The sequence below is a fragment of the Manacus candei genome, unplaced genomic scaffold (genome assembly GCF_025592945.1).
Source record: "Manacus candei isolate 608988 ecotype Guabito, Panama unplaced genomic scaffold, ASM2559294v1 h1tg000033l, whole genome shotgun sequence".
NCBI lineage: Eukaryota > Metazoa > Chordata > Aves > Passeriformes > Pipridae > Manacus > Manacus candei.
This window is the reverse complement of record NW_026138081.1, coordinates 1,653,977-1,666,322: the sequence shown is the minus strand read 5'-3', so window position 1 is coordinate 1,666,322 and position 12,346 is coordinate 1,653,977.

Below are 12,346 nucleotides of genomic sequence, written 5' to 3'. Positions count from 1 at the left end.
TCACTCAAAAATCTCTGGGATTTTTTCATGTTTATTAAATTGCTTACATGAGAGTCTAATTGGAATACTTTAATTACAAATCATTTAAGGCTTCTTGTATAATTTCATATGACTAATACTCTTTTTATCTTGTTAAGTGTTCTGGAGAGCTGTTTTGTACTGCATTCTTTGCCCATGAACATAGTTGCACTTCGGCAATGAATATCTCTATACCTACAGAGTTTACAAAAACAGTGCATAGTTTTGTGTTCGTGCCCTTTTGTTTGGAAAATATAAATTTATTATCCTCATTATTATTCAAGTCTGTGTTAATGAGGTGCTAATGTCTCTAATTTGTAAGAATGTTCCAAAGAGTGTATTTCCATGTATTTGATGGAAACAGGAAAAATCCATTGCTGTATTTATTATTACATTGTATGATCTAAATATATACTTTAATTTATCATCCCCAAACAAGACATTTTTGTGCTCAACCAGTTTACTTTAAGTGTATTCTCTAGGTTCAAAAAAAGGAGGGGTTAACAACCAGTCCAGGGAATATCGTGAATTGTTGCGGTCTCCCTAAGTCTTTCACAGTAAACTTTAAGTCTAAACAATAAAAACAGATAAATAGAGGAAATGTCAAACTGAATTCTGGGTAATGATCAGATCAGCATGCTTTTATACAATTTCCATCACTTTGAATTTTAAATCACCTTTTAAAGGGCACTAAAGCATTCTTGCAAATTAGTCTGCACTCCAATTAATGCACCCAACATGACAATAAGACCAGTTTCAGCTTGGCTAAGCAGACCAGTCAACCAGGAGGATGTGACTTGAGGACTTGGAGAGCCTGTGCCTCCACCTTTTTTCCCTCTCTCTTCAGAGCAGCTTAGGTCCAATTAGGCCAGTTAATCTGCCTAAAACCATTGGAAGGGAAGGATTTCTCTAATAAAGATGAATCATAGTCTGAGAGGACATACAAATTAAGTCTACTCTTTTCAAAAGACAGAAAGTTCCATGATTTCCCTCAGCCATATATCTTAAAGGTACTTCTTTTAGTCAAGACCAAATGATTTTTCTCCACGGGGATTTTAACTTCAAGAGATCTTTCTGTGACATTTGTTAACACATAAAGGATTTCTCTTTTGTCTATTTATTTTTCATACTGTGCTCATTTTTGACATCCATTAAATTTTATAAGACTAGACTGCAAGCAGTAGTGATGAGAAATGCCAGGTCACATTACAAGAAAATCTTCATAAATAGAAATGACTTTGTGTTTTTCAATCAAGAAGTAAATAATACTTGCATGAATATATAGGTATTTGAGTAGCCTAATCTGAGATTTTGGAAAGGAAAATTGAAGGGGGATGAAAAACAACTTCTAAGTACATGCTTAGATATGAAACACATTTTAACAGGTTGAAACAAAATTCTTGCAAAATGGCTAAACCATTTCACATAGTATTTAGCTCACTCATTTAAAAAAACAAAAAGAAACAGTAAACAATCTCAGTCCTTTTTATCATTACCACTGTTGCACAGGAACTATATTGTATACTTACAACACACAGAACTTTCTCATTTCTTTTATACTTCACCTATATTATTTGGCTTAATTTTCTACATAAAATACTAAGATGTCTTGTTCAACAAAATTTGATGAGAAACATTCGGTTGGCTGCAAAAAAAATACATATTGCTTTTGGAATTGCTTCCATTTCTCCTCAGAAAGCTCATGCTACTCTTGACTGCTGCAGCTGCTTTTTTTATATATTGAAGCAGGATTTGGGATTGGAGGGATAAGTGTTAGTGACTCTAGTTCATTAACATCATCTAACGTGTTGCAAAAAAAAATTAGTTTGAGTTCCTCTAGCAAAATATTGAACTGCTCAGAAATTATTAACTGTGTTACAAAAGAAAAAATATAGAAAAGACATGAAGCATTTTTTGAAATTAAAAATGTGATACAGAAGTGTAATAATACTGGAGACAACTTTGTTTTCTATAGCTAGAACAGAAATATTCCTATTTACTTTGCAACAAAAGGTTAACCCCCTTTTTCACAAGCCCTTTTGGTTAAGAAATCTGTAATCACTTTCCCTGGAGTCCTTGAGTCTGACACAAATTTTGTTCAGGAACATGCAAAATATCCTTTTCAAGCATCAACACTTTGAACAAAACATTCTGTTCAAAATAAAACAAGATTTTCTACTCTGTCTCTTGTCCAACACAAAAGCCACTAAAACAGTGAGATTTGTAATGGGCTGCTTATTTAGTCACCGTATATACAGTGTAACTTTTGCTGATATTCCATCCCAGCTCTTTGTTCTGATATCAAGAGGCAGTTCTGAGCATGTTAGCATGCTCACAAGTAAGCCAACTGTCTGATCAGTTGGTCAACTACAGACCACCACAGTTCAACCTGATCCATGCTTCTCAGACCCTTGTTGAGAAGCCAGTTTCTCTAGTTTCTGTCCAAAGCTGACTGTATATTCAGCTGCCCCCATCCAGATTATTCTCTCATTTGGACCTAAACTTAATCTAAATACTTTAACTGAAAGGGGAGATCAATGGCATTGGCAAACTATTTTTTATCAGTGAAGCTGCTCTTTGACAACGACTTCCTTCCTTCCTTTGTAGTGGCCCCAGTACAGCAGATAAGAGAGGTTAGCATGGTTATAATACTTTATAACTGCAGACTTTATATTCTAAAAAAATACTAGGATAGACTAGATGCTATAAAATTCCACATACCTCCATGTACCAAAGACACATGGTTAACTGCGTTTGTTAAGCCCTAGGATTCCCCGCCCTAGTGTGCCAGCTCTGCCAATGTTTTTTCTTGATTCATGGATTCAGTTGAGTGTGCTCCCACTTTTTTCCATTCCACTTTTCTTTCACACCTTATTCAACTAACAGCTTTGTTTGAAATAATGACTGAGAAGCCACAAAGAGGCATGAAGGCTGTAGATGAGAGAACACTGAGATTTAGATTTAGATTTAGAAGGCAAATTTTGGACATAATAGTTGAAACATAGGAGTGAGAAAATATATTGGGTAAAGGAAAATATCAACATAAATGAACAGAAGAAGAAAAAGCGAGAATAAGAATGCACTACCAGAAAAGATGAGTAAAAAGCTAGTAAAAAAAAAAAGAATATTACATCCTGGATATCAAAAGAGTAAATAAAAAAAGGAAGTAATAATTGTGTGACCAATCATTAGTTTTAATTTGATTTTGTAATTTAAATGATATTTGAATAAATGCCATTTATCTAGGCATTCAAATGCACTTGAATTTGCCACACTTGTTGCAACCTGCAAAAGAGAAATCAATAGAATTTTCCAACAGGGGAGAAAGGATGATAAGTATGGGCAGGAGTGTGATATTACAGAATGAAATCTCAATTCAACCAAATGCATCTCAGTGCCCATTAGAAATTCAGTAGTTTTTATGCTTTGCAGAAAGTATTTCTAAATTCTTAGTCATGCCTTATATGTCATTAATCCCTAGACTGCCAAAATGTTTTTCAATTTTTTATTTCCTTCCAGTTCTATTTCTATAGGACCCTATGTGAAGTGTCATGCTACTCAGTAGGGTAGGAATTTTACAATATCAGCCTAAGGGTTAATTCCAAATTATCTACTGTTTGTTTGTCTTGCATTGTAAAATAATTCTTGTTTGTTAACCCAACTTCCTTTTTCAGGTATTATTCAAATAAGAAAAAAGAAAATACACATGAAAGGGATGATACAGCCAGCACTATATTCATCATTGGTCTTTTTTTCCCTATTCGGAGTCAATGTTAAACAAATCCATGCATTTGTCTATCAGAACCAGTAAGGGAATAATTAAAATAAGCAAAGGCCAAGCCGCCAAAACACTTCAAGGATGACTGGGGAATCAGATATATACGTGCAGTTCCAGAATCTGAGCAAAGAACCTACTGTACAATAGGTGATGTAACAGAAAATTTGCTTTAGAAATGAATGAAAGGACATGAAAGAAACACTTAGCAATTGCTACGCATACACCTAATTACAAATAGGAACTATAGCATGAAATGCAATTAAACTTTTTGATAGATCAAAGTATTTTCTTCAATAAAAAAGAAATATTCTTCTGTACATTTAAATAGCATAACTGAATTCTACTAGGGAATAGAATGAGTACTATAAGATAAAATTGAAATAATACAATAGGTGTTGTAAGATTTACATTGTGTGTCAACTACTGCAAGAATGATGCACAAATATGATTATGCAGCTCCACTAATAAAGAAAATTAACTGCATGGCAAAAAAATAGGTAAATATCTTCAAAAAACTTTCAGTAAAAATTGGGACCTCCAATATTTTGCATATGTGGTCACTAGTTCTGTGTACATTTACAAATAAAATGACTGGTGTCAAATACCAGTTTCCATTCAGAAATAGGCTGCTGTGTTTTCCTGAGTACTCCTTCTGCAGTGTTTCATATTAGGGGGTTCTGTGATCTGGGCACAAGCCTCTGAGGTGGGACATGACTCTTAGTTTGGACTGAGCTACTGCTTTGCTAAGCACCAAGGACAAATCATATGGTTTCTTTGTTTTTCAGTTGGTCAGGATGGAAAATTGGGAAAAGGAAGAAAGAAATCACAACTCAGAGCTCTGGTTAAAAATCAAAGGTAACACTTGAGCAGAGTTATTGGATATGTCATTTTTTTTTTTCTAATTTAAAATAATTTAATTAAAGAGTACTTTCTTCTGAAACAGCCAGATGATTTTGATAAAATAGCATTTAATACAGAAATTTGTGAAGTACAGGTATGTTGGGTGCAAAGAAGGCAGGATGACACAAGTTATTTGATTACAGAACTGCTCTAAGCATTTGTTGTGCTGAATAAAACTGATGGGGAAAAAAATGTGCTAACTCACTTCATTCTGAGAAAACCACATCAGAAAGACTGTACCACAGCCTAAGGAAAGGCGTAAAAGAATCAGCAGTGCAAAAATTAAATCTAGAAGCAAGAAACTGAAAACAAAACACACATTTAAGTTGGAAGAGAATGTTGATGTGTTTGCATGTAAATAGAAAAGGTTTATGCTGTTACCATTCTCTGTGTATCATATGTATATTTGTTAAATTACACGCTGCTGTCAATCTATAAAGTGAAGAAATTCTGCCTCACCCATCACAAAAGATTAGTAATGTCTGAGAAAAAAAATCATACTCCAAACACTGTTTTTCATTTTTAGCTCAAGCATGCTTACATTTCAGGTGTCCACATGTGTACTGAAAGACTATTTTGGTTATGAGATTAGGAAATTACAGTAACTGCTATATCATAATGGAGTAAGATAAAATAAATAATTTTGGTTTAAAGGGAAAAATACTTTGCAAGTAATTATTCTCAGCTTGTAAATGGTGTCTCTCTATAACCAACCAAGCATATAACAAGAAGATGAAGAAGAGGCTTATTTTCACTTCATTTCACTTCTTTGTAATTGACAAGCTCTCAGTGAGTGTCAACTTTAAAGATGACAAATCCTAAATCTTATAGGACTCAATTCAATAGTTCACCTCTCTAAACTGTTTTCAAATTAATCTACATTTTCAAATGAATCAGGCACTAAATATAAGGTGACATCTATATTACAAAAATATTAATTTGCTTGTCATTTTTCAGCATCCAAAATAGCTTTAAAATATTCAGTTTGTTAATAAAATGCATAGAAATACATAAATGCACAATATTCCCTATTTCACGAGTTTTCCTTTTTGCTTTCCTGTTCTATTACAGTAGGCATTAGTTTCCTTATTCAAAAATATACCTATTTTCTATTTGATATAGTGTGGTAATCATACTTCAACTGCTTCAAATGACATTTAAAAAAACACATGAAAGATGTGATGATGAAAGGACTAAACAAACTGAAAAATAATAAATTAATAAAATTTGGGTTACATTTTCTTGTTGTCCCCAAATGTTAGCCTGTTTCCTACTATGACCCTTCCCTTATTCAAATTTGGTAATGGATCTGCTTCAAACAGTCTTATTCTGAGCAAATCAAATCTATTCTCTAGCTGTGGTGTTGGGTTTTTTCTGACACATTTGGCCTCTGAATCCATCATCATGGCTCGACTTTCTCTCTTAACTAACGGAAAACCAACAAAAGCAAACTTCTTCATAAACTTAGACTTGTTTATAATTCTACTTATGGAAGTAAAATGGAAATAAGGACTTTTCAGCCAAGATGGGGAGCATTTGCAGAACTTCTTGTAATCAGATGTCCAAATTATGCTTCTGAATAAGTAGATAAAAAATTATCTCAGATCTCTCTTAGAGAGTTGATATACCATCAGGCTTCACATTGTTTCTACATTTGTGATCCAGTGCATTTATCTTCAAAACAGGAGTAAAACCTGTTGTACCTATTCTTCAATTGCAAAGGACTTTTCCTGTTTCTTACTTAAGGACCAGCTTTCTCTGCCTCTGTTTACTATATTAAATTATAACAGATCACCATTTTGAGCTACAATATAAGCTTTTAAATGTAAAAACAATAAAATGAATGAATTAATTTAAAGGATATGGTGCAAAACCTTTTTGTCTTGTTTTTAAAATTTAAAACAGGGCGTGAAACAAATTTGTCAAAATTTTGCAAACTATTTCAAATTGTCTAGCAAAAAAAAAAAAAACAAAACAACTTACCAGTTAAGATTTAGGCTTAGATGGTTTTTGGTTTTGCCCATGGCTATTCCACACCACTAATTTATGTTTTGACTATTCACAACAGAATATTTTTTTTCTATGCCTGCGCTGTGTTAATTATCTGAAAACTAAAAAACATATTGTAACTTCATGCAGCATTCTAGAAATGAAGAACATATGATTGAATGGAAAGTTCTTGTAATGTATATTGTTTGATTATTACTTCAGTTTTTCCATATAGTTATCCACTCTAGCCACAAGTTTTGTCACAAAAATAGCTTCACTAACTTTTTTGTAACTAAGACCTATTATACCTGGTACCTATTTGTGAAATACTCTATCTACTTCTCTTAGCAAATGGAAAGTGATGAAAGACAAATACTACCATGCAAAACAGAATGTGAACGTGTCCAGAGAAATGACTGCACAGGAAGATGCAGTCAAGAATCATTTACACGTTTATTTCTATTCTCCATTAAAAGGAAAAACAAGATATTGATCACAGGGCTGCTTAATATATAGGAATAAAACTTCAGATTTTCTCTTTTCAGCAAGAAGGTCTTCTGAGTCTTGTTCCCAGCAGATATCCAGCATGTACTTAAATCATCTGTTCCCTCCAGCAACCACTTCCTGTCTGTAACAAAGGGGATATGTACACAAAAGGGCAGATATGTACACATATAGAGGGATATGTCAGGTGTCTGTGCTCATCTCTTACCTTACAGTGATCTTCCATAAACTAATCTTCATAGCCTTTTCTCTTTCAAAAATACATGAACAGGTCAGTTCTTTTCCTCTCCCACCCCTGTGCTTTTTCTGCCTCCCTCCTTCACAAACTTTCTAATTCATTCATCCTCTTTTTTTAGTGTGAAAAATCCCTGCCAAATTCACTTTTGTACATCTCTCGTGTTTTGCTGTGATATGTCAACAATATTGAGTTTAAGATTTTAGAGACATTCTATCAGTCACTTTATCATCAAATTCTTACTAACTCTGTATCTGGTCTTCAGTGTGCCAGTATCAAAAGCCATCTTGATGTCCAAGCAGATTATGTTTGTTGCTTCACCCCTGTCAGCTCTCATTGTCACCTCCTCAAACAAGTTAATAGCATTTGACAAGCATGGCTTCCCTTTTATAAATGTCCTGGTTGTCTTTGACCAGTCTGCACCTGTCCAAGTGTTCTCCTATTTTGTCCCTAATCAATGACCCTAGAATTTCTCCCAGTTCCCTTTAGTGTTTATACACTGAAATGTTCAGTTCACTCAACCTCCAGCTTGAGAATCCTGCTCTGAAAAATTAGGAAATGAGTTGCCCTGAGTGTAGCATTTCTAATGTGTGTGAGCATAGGTATTTATATCAGTCATTGCCATAACATTCCAAAATATAAAAAGAGCTTATTTCATCTGGAAAAGAGAAATATTACATACCAGCTCTCCAGGGAAGGAAGAGAGCACCTCTATAAAGGAGATAGTGAAACAAATCTATACCCAAATCACTGAACTATACTACCACTGTAAATCCTTGTCATTTAGATGGTGGCAGAAAGAACAATTTTGAAGATGCTTTCTAATTTCTGATGCAATAGGTAGTGGATAACTTCTAGCAAGTAAATAAGCTTTCTGATGTCCAAAATGCTACTATTTTAAAATAGTGTCTAATAACGTCGAACTTAATCATGTTTATTAATTTCTCAGGCTTCATTAGCTCTTGCAGAAATATATTTTATTGTATGTTTACAAGGCTCAGGTTCCCCATCGTTCCTCAGGGCCATCTCGTTAGCAGAGCATAAAATTAATCTTTGAGGTAAAACAATCCACTTAATAGTAAGTGTCTGAGCTTCGGTGTGTAAGTGGACAATAAACCATAGTAAAGAAATTCTGCAACTCTAAATTTCAGTATTAGCAGTACCAGTGTAATTCCCATACTGTTACAAGTCAAATGAACACACAACTAACTGGTAAAGATTAAAATACTCACCTTATTTCACTGATAAGAAGCAGTTACTGTCCTCTTTTCCAACTGTACTACATTTCTAGTTACACAAGTAAACTTTTTAGCAAAATGACATCGGAATGGTATATGTGCTAATTTTAAATGATCAAATAACTCCTTCATTGTTACTCTTTTTAATCTCAGCCAAATCACTCTGGAAAAAATAAATTAGAGATGAATTCAAATATTTCTTTGAAGCAGTGTACAGAGAATACAAAAAGGTATGTTTCTGTTCCATGTTTTTTCAGGCAGAAATATTTCTCTAAAATATTTCTCCCTGCTATGACATATCTTAAATAAAAGGTAACATTTGACACTTTTTAATGTCCCATTAGCTCCATATTTCCTCTAGCCCCATGTCTTCTCCTCCATCATCTAGGAACATCTCAAGATGTTTTTTTTAAATAGCCCCATGGGATTTGTGTCCAATATAGTTCAAAAAGACAGTGACTCTTGATATGATAAAACGCTGTCATAATGAGAAAGTACAACTGCGTCTACTTGAGATAGCCTTCCAAAAACAGCTATCTTCTCTCCTCCTTTTTAAAGAGCACCAGTCCACTTTCTGATCCTGCAGAGAGACTCATAAGTAAACTTTAAGACCTACAGGGCCACCTTAACAATATGTTATTCTTAAATAACACTCTCTAAATATTATTTAGTAAGACTTATTATGACCTATTTAGATTATTGCAGAACTTCCTAGAAGAATGTAAATGACCTCCCAAAGGCTACGCTAGATCCCATCTGAGATTAGGTAGCTTAGTTAATCCTCACTGTAATAATTCACTTTGTGTACAGCAGTAGGCACAGTTTAGTATACTGTGTGAAGGAAAAGGATGCTCATCCTTCTAGGACATTTTAATGTCTTCTGTTTCTGCTGCAAATATTTTTTTTCTAACAGGCAAAAAAAAAAATTCAGTCACATCTGAAGGACTCAAAATTAATTGTCATAGTCAGAAGACACAGAAAACTTTGCACAGAGAGACAGAAGTCTCAGGTCTTCAAGAAACAGCTTGGGTGTTAAAAATTGCCTATGCGGGCCATAACGAGCAGGTTTTCTTGCAGAAGAAACACCTCCTAGTCTGGTTCCTTATAGTTTCTCTGCTGTAACCACCAGTCCAGATATTGCCTTCATTGTCAAATTCTGTTGAAGGCAATGACCAGCTGAGAATTGCTCAAAGTGAAGTTAAAAATACCACGTGGCAGGTGATTTTTTTTAAAACAAGGCATTCTGCTAGCCTGTCATTCTCTAAAGGAAGGGAGGATATTTTCTTCTTCATAGTGTGAGTCTTTCATTAAATAAATTAATAACCAGCCAAAATGAGCGGATCATCTTACTCTAGGATATGGGGGAAAAAAAGAGGAAGATGATAATCAGAAAACTGTAACATGTCATCTGTAGTACATTTGTGTGCAAAGGAAAGTCTATGTTTGTAGGATAGGATCGTATTTGAATAGACCATCTGTTGTTCCACCTTGTTCTCTTCTACTTTACGACAATGGATTCAGGGATGGCAAATTCACAGCTTGTCGGGACAACCTCTTCCAGGGCTCCACCACCCTTAAAGCGCAGAATTTCTTCCTACTAATCTAAATCTACCCTCTTTCAGCTTACAGCCATTTCCCCTTGTCCTATGAGTACATCATCATCATCATCATGGCTAGGCTTCACGAATGAAGACTTAGGAAGGCACTATCCACGTTTGTTACAGGCACGCTGGTGACTTGAGGCCAATACGAGATAGCCTATCAGTACATTGCCTTGCCAAAAGTCCTTCTCCCTTTAAGTACTGGAAAGCTGCTGTAAGGTCTTCTCCAGGCTGAGTAACCCCAGCTCTCTTGGCTATTTCTGAACATTTTCAAGTGTCCAAAAACTGTATAAGACCCACTTCAACTTTGCTTAGAAATGCTAAATTAATTATGTTTTATGTTCTTAGCAAAGCATAGCAAAATGTGTAGTGATAGTGACATAACAGGATACGTTTTAAACGATTCAGAGATTCTCAAAAAAAACCTAGTTGAGTTCAAAATTAGTTATACATTTTATAGTACTAAAGATGACATTTCCAAAGGAATTTGTTTAATCTTATATTTTGTTATATTTATTTCTTTATATTGTAAACTTCATTTGTGATTTGAGACTGCAGAGTATATGTAGCAATATGCAACTTTCATTTCAATGAGAATTTTTTGCTTCCCTTTTTTGACTAATTGCCCTTCCCTTGTTAGTATTGCTATTCCAGCAAAGATTCCCTTTTCAGAATAATCAGTACAGAAATAAAGCAGAGTAGATTTAGTCTCAATTTCCTTGACAGTTCTCTACCTTCCCTTTTAACTACTGAATACTTTAAACCACATCAGTAAACATTAAAAAATAAATATTAAATTTTTAAGTTATGTTGCTTATGTACAGAAGTCTGTTTAGAGATACATTTTCCCTCCTTTTAGGGTGATATGGAAATCTAATAGCTCATTTTTGCTGTTAAAGACTATGCAATAACTTTCAATGAAAGAACAGTGTTGTTTTAAATTTTTAAGTGCTTGTTCCAAAGAGTGAAAGAATTAGACCTACTCCATAAAACAGCTACACAAATCATTTAACTCTGATGAAACAGCAACAAATGTTTAATCCAGTGTCATCTGTAAAGCATTTTTTGAATTTTTCCATGAAATATTTCACTGAATTAGTCAAATAAAAATAAATGTAACATACCACCTCCTAATGTCAATTAGAAGCAGTTTACAAAATTATTTTCTCTTTGAAGATTAGGTTGGCTACATGTAGCAATGTTCAAGAAACAAATACGTTGTCATGTCTCTGAGGCATCAGTCATCTAAACAACTCTGAAAAATGTTAACTGATTCTAACCATTGCTGAAAATTATAATTGCTTTTAAGTCAATAAAGTTGTGGATGCCCCATCCCTGGAAGTGTTCAAGGCTAGGTTGGATGGGGCCTTGAGCAACCTGATCTAGCAGGTGGCATCCCTGCCCATGGTGGGACTTTTGGAACTAGGTGGTCTTCAAGGTCTCTCCCAACCCAAGCCTTTCTATGCTTCTATGAAAATTAGGGGAGGGAAATGAAAGAAAGCATTATTATGAGCAAAGTATATAAAGCTTTTGTGTGATCCTAACAATTAAAAAGGAACTATGTAAAATTCATAAGTATGCAAGTTCAAGGCCTACCCCAAAGTAATGTGTCAATGGAATTCACTGGCCTTTATAAACATTATGGCACAATTACATAAAGCTCAGTTACATACACAGAACTTATTACAATCACATCAGTGTAACAACAGAGGAAGAAATGCATATTGCCTAATAACTGAAAGTGGACAGTTTTAATTTTAGAATTTAAATTTAGGTCCTTCATGTGTCAATTGAAATGTATGTAATATGTAACACTAAAAGATGAGCCATTATAACTCTTTCATACTATTTCATCACCAAATGTAGAGTATACCCTAATGTTCACTAACTCAAAACTCGACACTAATATTCATAGTATTATGTAAAACCCCTAGAATTAATTTTTTGTTCACAGAGGAATAAGACTGGTAAATAATCATCATTTGTATATAGCACCATTGTATATAATCATCACTGTAAAGAAATTGAATATTTCCTCTTTATAAGAATTAATAGGGACATACTGTGCATGATGCAGTTAGTG